The sequence below is a fragment of the Rhipicephalus sanguineus genome, chromosome 8 (genome assembly GCF_013339695.2).
Source record: "Rhipicephalus sanguineus isolate Rsan-2018 chromosome 8, BIME_Rsan_1.4, whole genome shotgun sequence".
Classification (NCBI taxonomy): Eukaryota; Metazoa; Arthropoda; class Arachnida; order Ixodida; family Ixodidae; genus Rhipicephalus; species Rhipicephalus sanguineus.
This window is the reverse complement of record NC_051183.1, coordinates 38,351,059-38,364,352: the sequence shown is the minus strand read 5'-3', so window position 1 is coordinate 38,364,352 and position 13,294 is coordinate 38,351,059.

Below are 13,294 nucleotides of genomic sequence, written 5' to 3'. Positions count from 1 at the left end.
TGGGGATGTCAGCTTAGTGAGTAGTCCTTTTTTATCCTTACGAAAAAACTGCGTCCTAAATCTCAGCCTACTTCCCGTAATAGTAAAAATGGCGCGCAGTAATAACTATTAACGAAAATGATCACCTTTCTCCGTGGGACCTGCATCCATTATCTTGACCTGTGACGTACGAAGCCAGGCGAGAGCATGCACGAGACAGCGTTTCAAACTTTTTGCGAAAGACATACGTATGCTTGATATTTAGTTTAAGGCTCACACAATGCCGTGACATGCATTAAAAATATTGAGTAAAATATTAAGGATCATCTTTTAGGCGCACAAGCCTATTTCTGACATGCATGTCCTTAAAAATGCAACCAGAGCCCTCACTAACTTGCCGATAATTTATTATAGAAAACGTCGTCGTTGAGGAATAGAAATCAGCGAGAAAAAAGAACGACAAGACATGGAAGACAAAAGGACAAGCGCTCATCCTGTTGCCTTTTCTGTCTTTAGTGTTTTCGCGCTGATTTCCTTCATACTGAAGTACCAAATAACCCAACAATTCTTTCTCCTCACCCTCCACCCTTGCTCCTAAGCCTACAGAAAAAGAGAAGAAAGCTTTCGTGTGCGTTGGATGGGCTTAGGACCACGCCAAACGAAATTTTGTTTTATATTTGTATGTTTACAAATTTGTTTGAAGAGATTGGATATTATCATCGTCATCAGCCTACATTACGTTCACTGCAGGACGAAAGCTTCTCCCAGGGATCTCGAATATCTCTGTACTGTGTGAGCTGGTTCCATTTTCGGCCTCTAGATTTCTTAAGGTGGGACGTGGCAATGGGAATAGTAAAATTGGTCCATATGTTCAATTTTTTAATAGATTTTTTTTGCAATCCTCAGAATATATTGTATGTCATAGTGAAAAATTAGAACAACGTAAGCCGTAGAAATTAAGAAAGAAGGTGCTTTACTAGTGTGATGTCATCAAAAACAATGGAAAAATTGGGCTTCAGGAAGAGCAAATTTTGCAGCTTTCCCTTGGCACTGTGCCGCCATCTTGGCGTCATCGTAAAGAGGAGAGATCAGAGCTCAAGGTAGCCACTATGCTGCATTTCACCAATGAATAGTAAAACCAGCTCTCTTCCGAGTTCCGTCTTCTTAGGTTTGAGCTCCATTTTCTTTGAGCTCCGTCTTCTTAGCTTTCATTTTTTTGTGCAGTTGCTGGCAGTCATCCCTCTGCCATTACACCACAAATAAAGATAAAACCATCCCGCTTTTTGTCCTTACACCCTCAAACATTGGTGAGTGCCGTAAAGCTGCCCATATTTGTTTGCGGATATAAAGATTTTTAAAATTGGCTTTGTCTGAAAGTTGTTCGTAAGACAATATGTACAGGATATTAAAAAATTTTCTTGTGTGATCTTTTTAATAGTAAAAAAATAAACCAATAGCCTTACCGCACAGAATGGGCGTTTGTGAATATCCTTATGCGAACATCTTGCATAACTTACGTATAATTATTTAGGTAATTTGAGGAGGACAATGAGTGTCAATTGTTCTAACTCGAAAACTACAACTGATAGCTCAAAACCGATTTCAGTTATGATATCGGCTTAACAAATCACATCTGCGTGCAAAATTTCCGCACATAATCCTCATAAAGACCAATATAGTTTTCATTGCCACGTCCCCCTTTAATTTCATCACCCCATCTAACTGACCGAATGTGATAGTATGCTCATGGGCTAAATTATTTCTCTATCTAAAAAAGAACAGCGCTACTTTATACACGGACAAGGTAACACACAAGCACGGACGCTGACTGCCAACCGTGTCTAAACTAGCGCTGTTTTTTTAGATGGATCCTTACCAACAAGCTCGCTTCTAAGCACTGTTAAATCATGTCTATCCCATAACAAAAATACGCTGAAAACTCCAAGTAAACATAAAAGTAAAAAATGTTTCCTCTAACCATGATTTAACACAAATTTCCTTTAGTACAAACGGGCAAATACATGCAAAAGCATCGTGCATGTCACAGCGCAAACGTCGTTTCGGTGTACTGAAATATGCGAAGCCCACGGTCGACCCCGCGCACTAGCCAACCTGCAAGGAAAACAGCATGCCATGTTTTGTGTTACAGAAAAAGAGTGTGCCATACTCCCCGCCATGGCTGCGATCGGCGCTGACTAACACTCCTAGGTTTAAATGGAGATATATATATTGTGATGAACCAGACAGAGAGAACACCCGTTTCTCGGGCAAGCTGTTCTAATCTGACCCTCTTCTTCCTCTGTCTCGATCAGCTCCCCGCGCCAGTGTCGCTCTTTGTCATCGCAATATATATATATATATATATATATATAAATATATACACCCTATAAAGTGGACGGGGGGATGACCGCCGCCGTAGCTCAGTGGTAGAGCATCGGACGCGTTATTCGAAGGCCGCAGGTTCGGTCCCTGCCGGCAGCAAGTTATCTTTTCGTCCTCTTTATTTTCTTCACATTTATATCCCAATTATTACAAATAACATCTGATATACTTTCCTTGGCATTATTGTCTGTTGGTTCTCATTAATATTATGCCTAACAAAAAAAAAAGGAGCCCTTAAAATCCATCTCCTTTCCCTCGCGGCTGTCTTAAGTAACATCGCGGCGAATCTGGTGTATCTGGTAATTAATCATATTTAACGCACGCTACACGAAATTCAATAACCGAAGTAGGCCCCGCCACGGTGGTATAGTGGTTATGGCGCTCTACTGCTGACCCGAAGGTCGCGGGATCGAATCCCCGCCGCGGTGGCTGCATTTTCGATGGGGGCGAAAATGTTTGAGGCCCGCGTACTTAGATTTAGGTGCACGTTAAAGAACCTCAGGTGGCCTAAATTTCCGGAGCCCTCCACTACGGCGTCTCTCATAAGCATATCGTGGTTCTGGAACGTTAATCCCAAGATATTAATAATGATGGATGTAGTGCATGGTTCGCACTATCTCGAATTCATTAGTTGATTGGGCCCCACTTTACTGCACTGTGTGCACAATGACAGTAGCACATGGCTTCAGTTTACGCGAGAATTCAAGTAGATGGAGGTGTCATTTAGCCCTGTTAAGTTTTGTAAAATTGCCACTCGTCTCCGAATAGTATTCGTTTGCGCTCCAACAAAAACGTGACTGGGCGAACTTTAGAGCTTAGACAACGGCTTTTCTCCATCGCTGACACCTAACGTTTGCTCGAACACAACGAAGCGACGTAACATTGCTTTATCTTTGAAGGCTGCTTCACGTTCTTGAAGGGAACATAATTTACTTTTCGTTCCTGTGCAAACATAAGGAGCACTCAGATCTTCTTCAAACATCTCTGAACTTCAAGGCGGCTGTGTTTGGAGAACGAAACCGTCTCTTGCCAACACCGTCGAACTTACGATACTTGGAGGGTACAAATGAATATGAACGCCGGGACGAACAAAAAAAAACAACTAAAGATTAAGGGCTAATTCTGGTCGTCCCTTTCTTCCTGCGCTTGCTGCTAATTAAGAATGGAGACAAAAGTAGGGTAACACCAGTTTTGCTGTGTGATCACGTTCACGAGCCCCAGCGCTGTCCTCCAATTGTTTGAGAAGATAATTGGCCGTGCGTTTTCTACGGAGGAGAAGCTCAAGCAGCAGTGAATATGGAATCACGTACGCGCATAGAACGAGAGAAATGTACCTTTGCCCTGCTGTTGTATGACAAACTGACGGTTGTTTTGTTGCGCAGGAAGCCACTTGCGCGCTTAGACTTAGGTGGTGTGTTCGAAGAAATAGGCCCCAAGTGCTTGCTTAGCTAGGAGCGCTCATTAACTAATCAATCCCACAGATTACGTATCTGGTAATACACTAGCGTGTAATTAAATGAAACATTTCTTGTAAGCATGCATACTTCACACATATATTTTGAAGAAAATGTATTGCATGTTTTCTTCTGTGAATACACATGAGAGAGGAACGTTGATTACAAAGCGTTAGGTCTAGATGCACAGCTTCCATGACCCTAAAGCTCAAATGTGTGCTGTCTGTATATATGGTCCACCAAGGAAGACAAATATACCTAATAATGAGTGACCGCGAAAACAGCTCCGGTGTAGTGCTGTTTTCCCCATCCCCCTATCTATCTATCTATCTATCTATCTATCTATCTATCTATCTATCTATCTATCTATCTATCTATCTATCTATCTATCTATCTATCTATCTATCTATCTATCTATCTATCTATCTATCTATCCATTTACTATCCTATCTATCTATCTATCTATCTATCTATCTATCTATCTATCTATCTATCTATCTATCTATCTATCTATCTATCTATCTATCTATCTATCTATCTGTCTGTCTGTCTGTCTGTCTGTCTGTCTGTCTGTCTGTCTGTCTGTCTGTCTGTCTATCTATCTATCTATCTATCTATCTATCTATCTATCTATCTATCTATCTATCTATCTATCTATCTATCTATCTCTCTGTCTGTCTGTCTGTCTGTCTGTCTGTCTGTCTATCTATCTATCTATCTATCTATCTATCTATCTATCTATCTATCTATCTATCTATCTATCTATCTATCTATCTATCTATCTATCTATCTATCTGTCTGTCTGTCTGTCTGTCTGTCTGTCTATCTATCTATCTATCTATCTATCTATCTATCTATCTATCTATCTATCTATCTATCTATCTATCTGTCTGTCTGTCTGTCTGTCTATCTATCTATCTATCTATCTATCTATCTATCTATCTATCTATCTATCTATCTATCTATCTATCTATCTATCTATCTATCTATCTATCTATCTATCTGTCTGTCTGTCTGTCTGTCTGTCTGTCTGTCTGTCTGTCTGTCTGTCTGTCTGTCTATCTATCTATCTATCTATCTATCTATCTATCTATCTATCTATCTATCTATCTATCTATCTATCTATCTATCTATCTATCTATCTATCTATCTATCTATCTATCTATCTGTCTGTCTGTCTGTCTGTCTGTCTGTCTGTCTGTCTGTCTGTCTATCTATCTATCTATCTATCTATCTATCTATCTATCTATCTATCTATCTATCTATCTATCTATCTGTCTGTCTGTCTGTCTGTCTGTCTGTCTGTCTGTCTGTCTGTCTGTCTCTATCTATCTATCTATCTATCTATCTATCTATCTATCTATCTATCTATCTATCTATCTATCTATCTATCTATCTATCTATCTATCTATATGTAATCCGCCATTAGTCAGCCGTTGGTCGTATACTTAAGGGTAATCTGTACGAAACCGATTCATTATCGGGACGTCCTTTCCATCTCGACACAATCTCTAGTGTATAAGCCCTCGGGCAGACGACAGAACGGGCGCTCGAGCGGTGTACACAGCTGTCGTTAAGCTGCTCAGGACCTCGCCAACATCGTAAATCGTGTTAGCAGATTGTTTACTACGCGTCATTCTCGCTCCACGGCACGTGACGCCAACCTCCCTCCTCCTCAGGTGTTTCCTCGTCTCCTCTCTGTCGACCACGAAGGCACGCGTTGCCGTCAGTCCCCTTCCGGACCGTATACGTGAACACGCGCTCCGTTTAGGCGTGCGCAGGGTTCCCCATTGGGGCGTGAGGGAGGTGGGGGGGGGGGCAAAGTTTTATTGCAGCGCTCCGCCACCCCTTCTCCCCTCCAGTTGGTCTAGTCCAAAGAACAACATGCTTCACAATGAATGAAAAAACAGTGAAAATGAAGTGATGACGTGCTTGTCCCAATGGCCTCTCTTTGGTCCCTGGATTTCCTGAAGTAAAGATGGGAAGTAAACAGTCCTTTGAAATGCAATATCAGGAGCTTTCGGCCGCCATTATTATCAAAAACCGGTGTGGCCATAAATGAGTAAACGCATGGGGTAGACTTTTTGCCCCTGCCCCAGTTCTAGGTGATTAAGGGGGCTACCGCCCCCTCCCCCCGACCCCCCACCCCCCACGTGCGAACGCCTATGGCTACAATCTTAGCGTGGAGGAAAGCGTAACATCACTGACAGGCACCGTGTGTGGGTGGAGACCTTTCCGTAGCGATACTGTGCACGCTTCGCTTCTCGCGATATCGATTACTCCGCATCTTTTCTGGCCCTCGCAGTCTGTAGGACCTGCAAAGGTTGAAAAGAAAAGCGATAGTATATGGATTAGAAACAGAAACCTTCTAAGACCCGAAAAAAAAGAAAAAGAAAACACGAGAAAGGACGAGATATGATGGAGTCGGTGATCGCGTCGCCAGGATGGGCGTTCTCAGCGACCGCCATGGGCTTGTCGCTGTATATATATGAACGGCTTCTGTGACGGCGAGGATAGACCCGGAACACTGGGCCCGTTCCGCGGGCCCGCTGTCCGTGAGAGCGTGCTCCTTCCGCGTGCCCGGTTGGGTCGATAATGGGGCCGATGCTTGTTGGTTGCACGTGGAAAGACATCGACTGACGTGTAATGAACGCGGCTGGGCACTGCGGATGTGGCAGTGGTTGTCAGATGCGTGCCCCGTTCGCGATGCGAAGAGGCATAGCGTCTATACTTCTGTCATGTTTTTTTTTTGTTTGTTTGCATAGACAGCGCCCTTTGGCGAGACACGTGAGCAGTAATGAGGAAGTTGCCATAAGGCGACTTGCGGCGACAGTCCTGTGTAGTAAGGAAGGAACGTTGTTGATTGGTCATTGTTTCGAGCGTAGAGTGCGCTTGAAGGCAGACGGTGCAACACAGCAAATTGTGCAAAGTATCCTGAGCATCAGGGAGAATTTCTTAGGCGTAGAACTACGCGCAGGGCTCAGAATACTTTGGGGACGTTCTCTACGTTACGTCACCTAGCCAATGAGCAATGCTGGCTAACGCTTCCAGTGCTAGATAGTGTGGCATTCAAGAATAGAGTAGAGGTCGGTTTGGGGTACGGCCGTCCGAGTAGCGTAATTTTAGAACATCACTTGCGTAATGCAACAGATGTGGACTCAATTGCCACCGACAATAGCTTAACCCTAACGGCCACAGGTTTTGCCCCAAACCTTAACTCATTTGAACCGATGCCGCGATTGCCTAATGTGCAGGTTTTTGACAATAGTGGCGGCCGAGGACGACTGGTGTTGCATACCGAGTATGTTTACCTAACAGTTTTACGCCCAGAAAGCAGGTAACTAAATGCAGGCCGTTGCGAAAAACACGGTGTGGCTTTATTTTTAGTTCTGCATCCATTGCGAAGATCTTTTCCAGTCGGAGTCTACACATAAGCTTGCGCACGCCTATGCCTGCTCGTGTCGCAGTTGTTGACAACATGATGGCAGTACGGCAGCACAGACGGCGTCCCACGTACGTAAGCTCCATAATAAGCCTGCTGCTTACGAAGGCACCCAAACAATCCGGTGCGTAATGAACGTGCGCCTGGATGCTGCGATAAGAATCAGAAACAACCTTCATGTCACAAGCCGTTTCAGAGAAGGAATGACTGCAGTAGGCTCTTCTTGTGCTTCGAGCGTAATGAGGAAGTAGTGATTAGGTATCAAGACGATTGCGACTTATCGATTGTGTAGAAGAAAATTGCAGAAGGCGTCACTTGCTACTGCTGCGGGATAGGCGATAAGCGGACGAAATGCTTCCTTACGTCTGTACATTTCATTTAGTTCTTTGTATGAGTAGAATTACGTGTGTGCCGAAAGTTTATTTTCACCACTCCTCTTGCGCACGTCATAACAGAGAGTACGCAAGCGTTAGAATAAAAAGAACGTGCTGCAAATATTGGTTAGATTTGCTATCTTTTCAAATGTTATCATTTCTGCTGCAGCAATAGAAATCGATAAGGCTTTTTAACGTGCAGTGTATCTTGACACTGTAGCGTACCAAGAGCAATTTGAGAACTTTGTGTATCATTTGGCAACCGCACGCTGACGACAGCACTAACAAGATTGAAGACATGCGGAGAAAAGCCGCTACATTAAATTACTCTATTTCCCGCGTGATATTGTCTTCAAGATAACGAAATATAGCTACATTGAGTCACGCCACTTGCGGAGATAATGTGCCCAAAATTAATTCCTCTACGTGCTTCTGACCAGTGAGCTTACTGTTGGCTCCAAGAAGTACATGTCATCACTAAGAAACTGAATAGGACTGCAAGGCACACCACATTGGCAGCTCACTACGACAGAGCCTATACGCTTACGAACTATCTTGAAATGAAATTGTTGTACGCCAGGGTCCACGAAGAATTGACACACGTCATTTCCGTGACGGAACTGAAGTCAACGAAAGGGCACGCATATAGCCCAGAAAGAAATTCAGAAATAAACTTTACGCATTATCTTGTTTGGCATTAGCCGCACCACGAACTGTGCCTATTGCATTCGTGAATCTGTGCGCGTTTCAACATACGTGGTTGCCAAAGGCGCTATGCAGTAGAACCAACAATGCGCGGCGGAGATGTGGCAGCGGGGGTCATCATGGATGCACCCACGTCGAAGGCTGTCATGCCGGCCCAATAGCAATGCGCGCTGTGCGAATTGTGTTTCTTGAAGTGCAACACAGCTGCGACTGTTTCTATGGGGGCACGTTTCAGTTTCGTGTTATAAACGATTCATGTGAAAGAGGGATCAACAAATATTTTTACTAGAACGATAACTAAGTAAGACACACTAAAACATTCACTCATTGCCCACATTGAGAAACGTGTCTGAGTTGTGCGTTCCTCAAACCCGCTACCCTGCGTGAACTGCTGACGAGCTCGCAGTGTGTAATGAAAATTTAAAAAAAAAACTGAAGTGTCATTCACGAAAGCAAATCAAGAAACTCCGTAACTTGTCCTCTGGTGTCTTCTTTTCTTGTTTTGTTTCGGGTTCATAGGCATCGGTCGTCTCCTTATCGCTTATTTAGTATGAACATTTTCAACTGTCATAAAATTGCGAGGTGATAACTAGGCTAGACACCTCAGGATGAATACGGTAGAAGCCAGAGCAATTGGTACAGGAGGGTACTGGCGGAGCAGCATGTTATATAGACGGAATAACAGGCGTACTCTGTCATCTTTTCTAATCTGTTGATCTCCGAACGCGCTTCTAAAGAGAGACCTTAATATGCCCACAATCTGCGCTCAACCAGGCCATCCGCATTATTACGTTCTAATCACCACGATGCAGTGCATCTGCTCTTTTACAATAGCATCGAAATTTAAGCATTCACAATTTTTAAAAATTTTAACATGACAATACTTACTTACAATTCCCTTCACTCAAACATTCCCTCAATAATTTTTAACAGAGGACGACTCACTAATCAAAACAATACCCGATGTGCTTCAAATAACAACTTCTTGTTACCATGAATTAGAACTAACTATGGAAAATTCACTTCTTGATTCACGGCAATGTCTTTCTGGGACAGTATTCCGAGTGACGCAAAGATGTCTTGTATTCATGGCAGTTTTAAAAATCAATTATTTTCGTATTCACTTAACTTGTAACTAATCTTTTGTAATTTATGCTGTCTATCGATTTTATTTTGCTGTCATTGATGTTTATTCAATCTTATACCACAATACAGTTCGCTCGTTTTCATATGTATGAAGGTTTTGCGATTTTACACGTTGTGTGACACATCACTTGATCTTTTTTTTTCTGTTTCGCTATTATTAATTTGCATATCAGATTCAGTATAACCAGTACTCCATTTATGAGTTCTATTTTTCCACGTTACATGTTAGTACTTGGGCTTGTTTGCTGTACTCTTATTTGTATTACCTTGATTATATCGTTCGTTTATAATTCTCACATGTAATTAAGTATATTTTGACATCATGTTTTATTTCATTTGCTACCAAGTGTTGTTATTGCTTCTTCCGTACTTACTATTTTTTTTCCTGTTAGCAAGTTGCTATTAATTGATCTTTTCCTTTTTTGTATTAAGCACAGGAGGTCTCCTTGCAGCCTAGAGCTTTGGGACCTCCTTCTGTATATTATGTTGCTATAAAAATTGTTCTTCTTCTTCAAGCATGGGGTCTCTTATGACGAGTACGTTTCACAAGCAGCAGATTCCAGCCTTAGATGTCGTTGCTCATGTGCCATGTTTGGGCTGTAATTGAAAACGCGCGCGCGCAACTGTTGCGGTCTGTGAAGGCGGTTTCTCAATTGCGTTCATTTTTGACTCCGGAAGTGCAGTGACAAGTGAAAGATGAGAAGACACAAGTAATCTATCAACTGTCACACACCTCGATTTAGTGATGTCGGCTCGTCCGCTCAGAAGTGCGTAGACCACAAGAGACAAAATTGTAATCTACGTGCGCAATTATTTTTTACACCCTGTGTTTTGCAGTTGACATATGCACTGAAATAATGTTGAAAAAGAATATCAAATAAACGCGTGCACAGCTGTGTGCTATGAACGCACTGCAGGCTACGTGTTTACATTAAGCAATGCCTTATTTTATTGGAGCGCGCGCTTCACTCGACTTTAGAAACCGAGTGGTGTGGCACAAGCACAAAATTTCGACGAATATACGAAGACGACGAACATTCTTAGACAGGTGCCATGGTTGTCAGCCATAAATTCTGAGGCATATTTGACTCGAAGCGTTAGAAACCGCCTATCGCGAAGCCTCGTAACTACATTGTTTTTGAAAGTTAAGCATCTAGTTTTAGTGTAGTTGATATATTGTTTTGTACTGAAATAATTCGGAGCTCTCTGGAGAAGAAGGTTGTAGCATATACAACGCGCTTTTTCTGCAATTCAAATGGACCAAAGCTCCTTAGAGTCTACTTCGTTCATCCAACGCCCTGAAGTGAAGTGTCTTCCGGGATCCTCTTCCAGATATTTTTGAAGGAGGTGTGGAGTGCAGGATATCGACAATAACTCCTGACCCAGCTTGTCTCGAAGGCCTTTCTTAGCTGCCCTATAAACGAAAGAGACCCAGGAAGCGGAAGTTAGTGATGAGACCGGAAGTGAACGTTAGACCCGGAAGTACGAACCCGAGGTCGCTATTGTTAGGCAGTAGCAGCAACAGCAATGGTCTTCAAAATCCGGAGAGTTGTAAAGAAAGCTTACCGTTAAAATTATAGCCCAAATGTAAGTTGACCATACACCATAAAGGCAGTTGAACGGACATGACATATCCGTTGTTCTGACGTACGTGATTTGTAAAGGAAATCTGAAATAGATACTACTAGATACGCCGGTGCAAAATAAATGCAAAAATAAAGCACAATAAAGAAGAAACTATGTTTACCGCTCATGCGTTTTTGATTTCCAGCCACAGCGGCTGCATTTTGTTGGGGGCTAAGTGCAGGAACAGCTTTGTTCTTGACTTTATGTGTTCACTAAAAAACCCCAGGTGGTGAAAAAACAAAAAAAAACCTTTTAGTGTCCCCCGCTGCAGCCTGTTCTTAATCACATCGTGGTTCTGGCATACAAAACCCTAGAATGTAACTTTACTTTGAATTCTTTGCCGTCTTTCTCCTCTCCTGCGCTGGTGAGATTGTCGAATATGAATAAATTGAATTAGCCACAGTTTCGCCTTTACGTGCATTACAGTGCTGTTTCTAAAATTGACAGGCTTCAAACAGAACGTTTTACAGAACACTTTGTGAAATTAGTTACTACGGGGTTCGTTTCTGGGGTTACTTGTCGCACAAGGTGAAGAAATACGGAAAACATAGACAGGGGCAATAGAGAAGCTCATATTCGTCGTGTGTGCTGCTTGTTTTCTGTTTTATTCCGATAGCAATTATTTGGACACTCTTGATGCCTTGTCGTCGTCGCCGTCATGTCCCAGGTAAAATCTAAACTGATAACATCGCCCCTAGTATCGTATGTTCTGTCCGCGAGTAAAAGCTCACGAGCGCTGAAGACTAACGCGGCTGAAGCAGAAATGAAACGAGCCGGCCATCTCCGTCGCACGGAGGGCGCATGCCATAACATCACCTCGCGTGCGAGGCCTGTCGTCCATTGCTCCTCAAGCAGAGAGGGAACGTCCCACCTGTCTCTCGTCGGGCGAAGGAGCATAAAGGGACGCTGGGGGAAGGGGCAGGCTGCGTCGCTCGAGCAGAAACTGTGAACTTCGATCATGAGGGCGTAGTCGAGAGCGCTGGCGCGCTCTATCTCGGCAGACATCAGCACACGATTCATAGCCCCTTCTACGTGCTGCGCTCTCACCGCCTCGTGTTGAGACGACAGGCTGCACGAAAACCGCTCTTCTCCCTGGAACAGCCATATTTCCTTACACCAGTGTTTTGTAGAGTTACGCAGGATCGGATCCAAAAGAATTACCTGCTAGCCTTACTTCGTATGACATTACACTTGGTTGCTATCGCATTCATTGCTTCGCCCTTACGCCGAAACCGTGATTTTTTTGTTTACTTTCCTTGGTTACATTAGACCAGGGCCGAACCACTCCAATTTTGCTGCACACTTTGTTCTGAAGTGACGACCTCAGTTCGGTTCGATGCGGAAAATGTAATTATAGCGAGACTGGCAGCGGTCAGAGCTACGTGCCTATTTCTTTTCATTTTTGTTTGGATAATTGCGCCTTTACGTTACTTAGGCGACGTTGTTTGCTTCCAGTTCAATTTAGTGCAGATGCTCGTATGAAACGCCATTCAATCAACAAATTTATCAAACACAAATAAAAAACAGCTTTGTCGTGACCGATGTGGGGATGATTAACTCTAGAACAAGCTTGATTGAAAAAATCGAAAAGCCTGTGCGTTCAGTTGCATAAAAAGCCACGCGCTTTCTTTCTGAGTGAGCTTACTGAACGACGTAACCTTCTCACTTGATGAATGAATGGCAGGAGCCGCGTCGTATAATTATACACCCTTAACCGCGTCTGTGCTTCCAGCGGAGTTAATTACGGAAACGTCCGAATAATCTCGAAACTCAATTTTTACCGACGCCGCTGAACTCCCCTGTAACGTCAGTTTTGCTGTCTTCATTCCTTCTTTTTTTCTATGTTTGCTGAAAGAGACAGAAAAAATGAATTTCATTCACTGACTTCATTCACTGATTTATATCAATCCACGCGCACGTCGGAGATGCAGTTTGTGAAATAAAGTAACCTCATATATAAAGCAAGCCGCTCAAAGGACACTTCCAGTCTAAAATTAATCGAATTCAATGACCTAATGCTTGAATTATCATAATTGTGATACATAATTGTGGTACTTTTGCTCGACCGTATGTAGAAGAATGCATATGCATACACGCGACGCAGACGCACAGTGATCGGAGTATCCAGTTTGTCCCCCCTTCCTCCCCTGTGCTCTCCCAAAATAAAATCCGGACTGCGCCCTTAT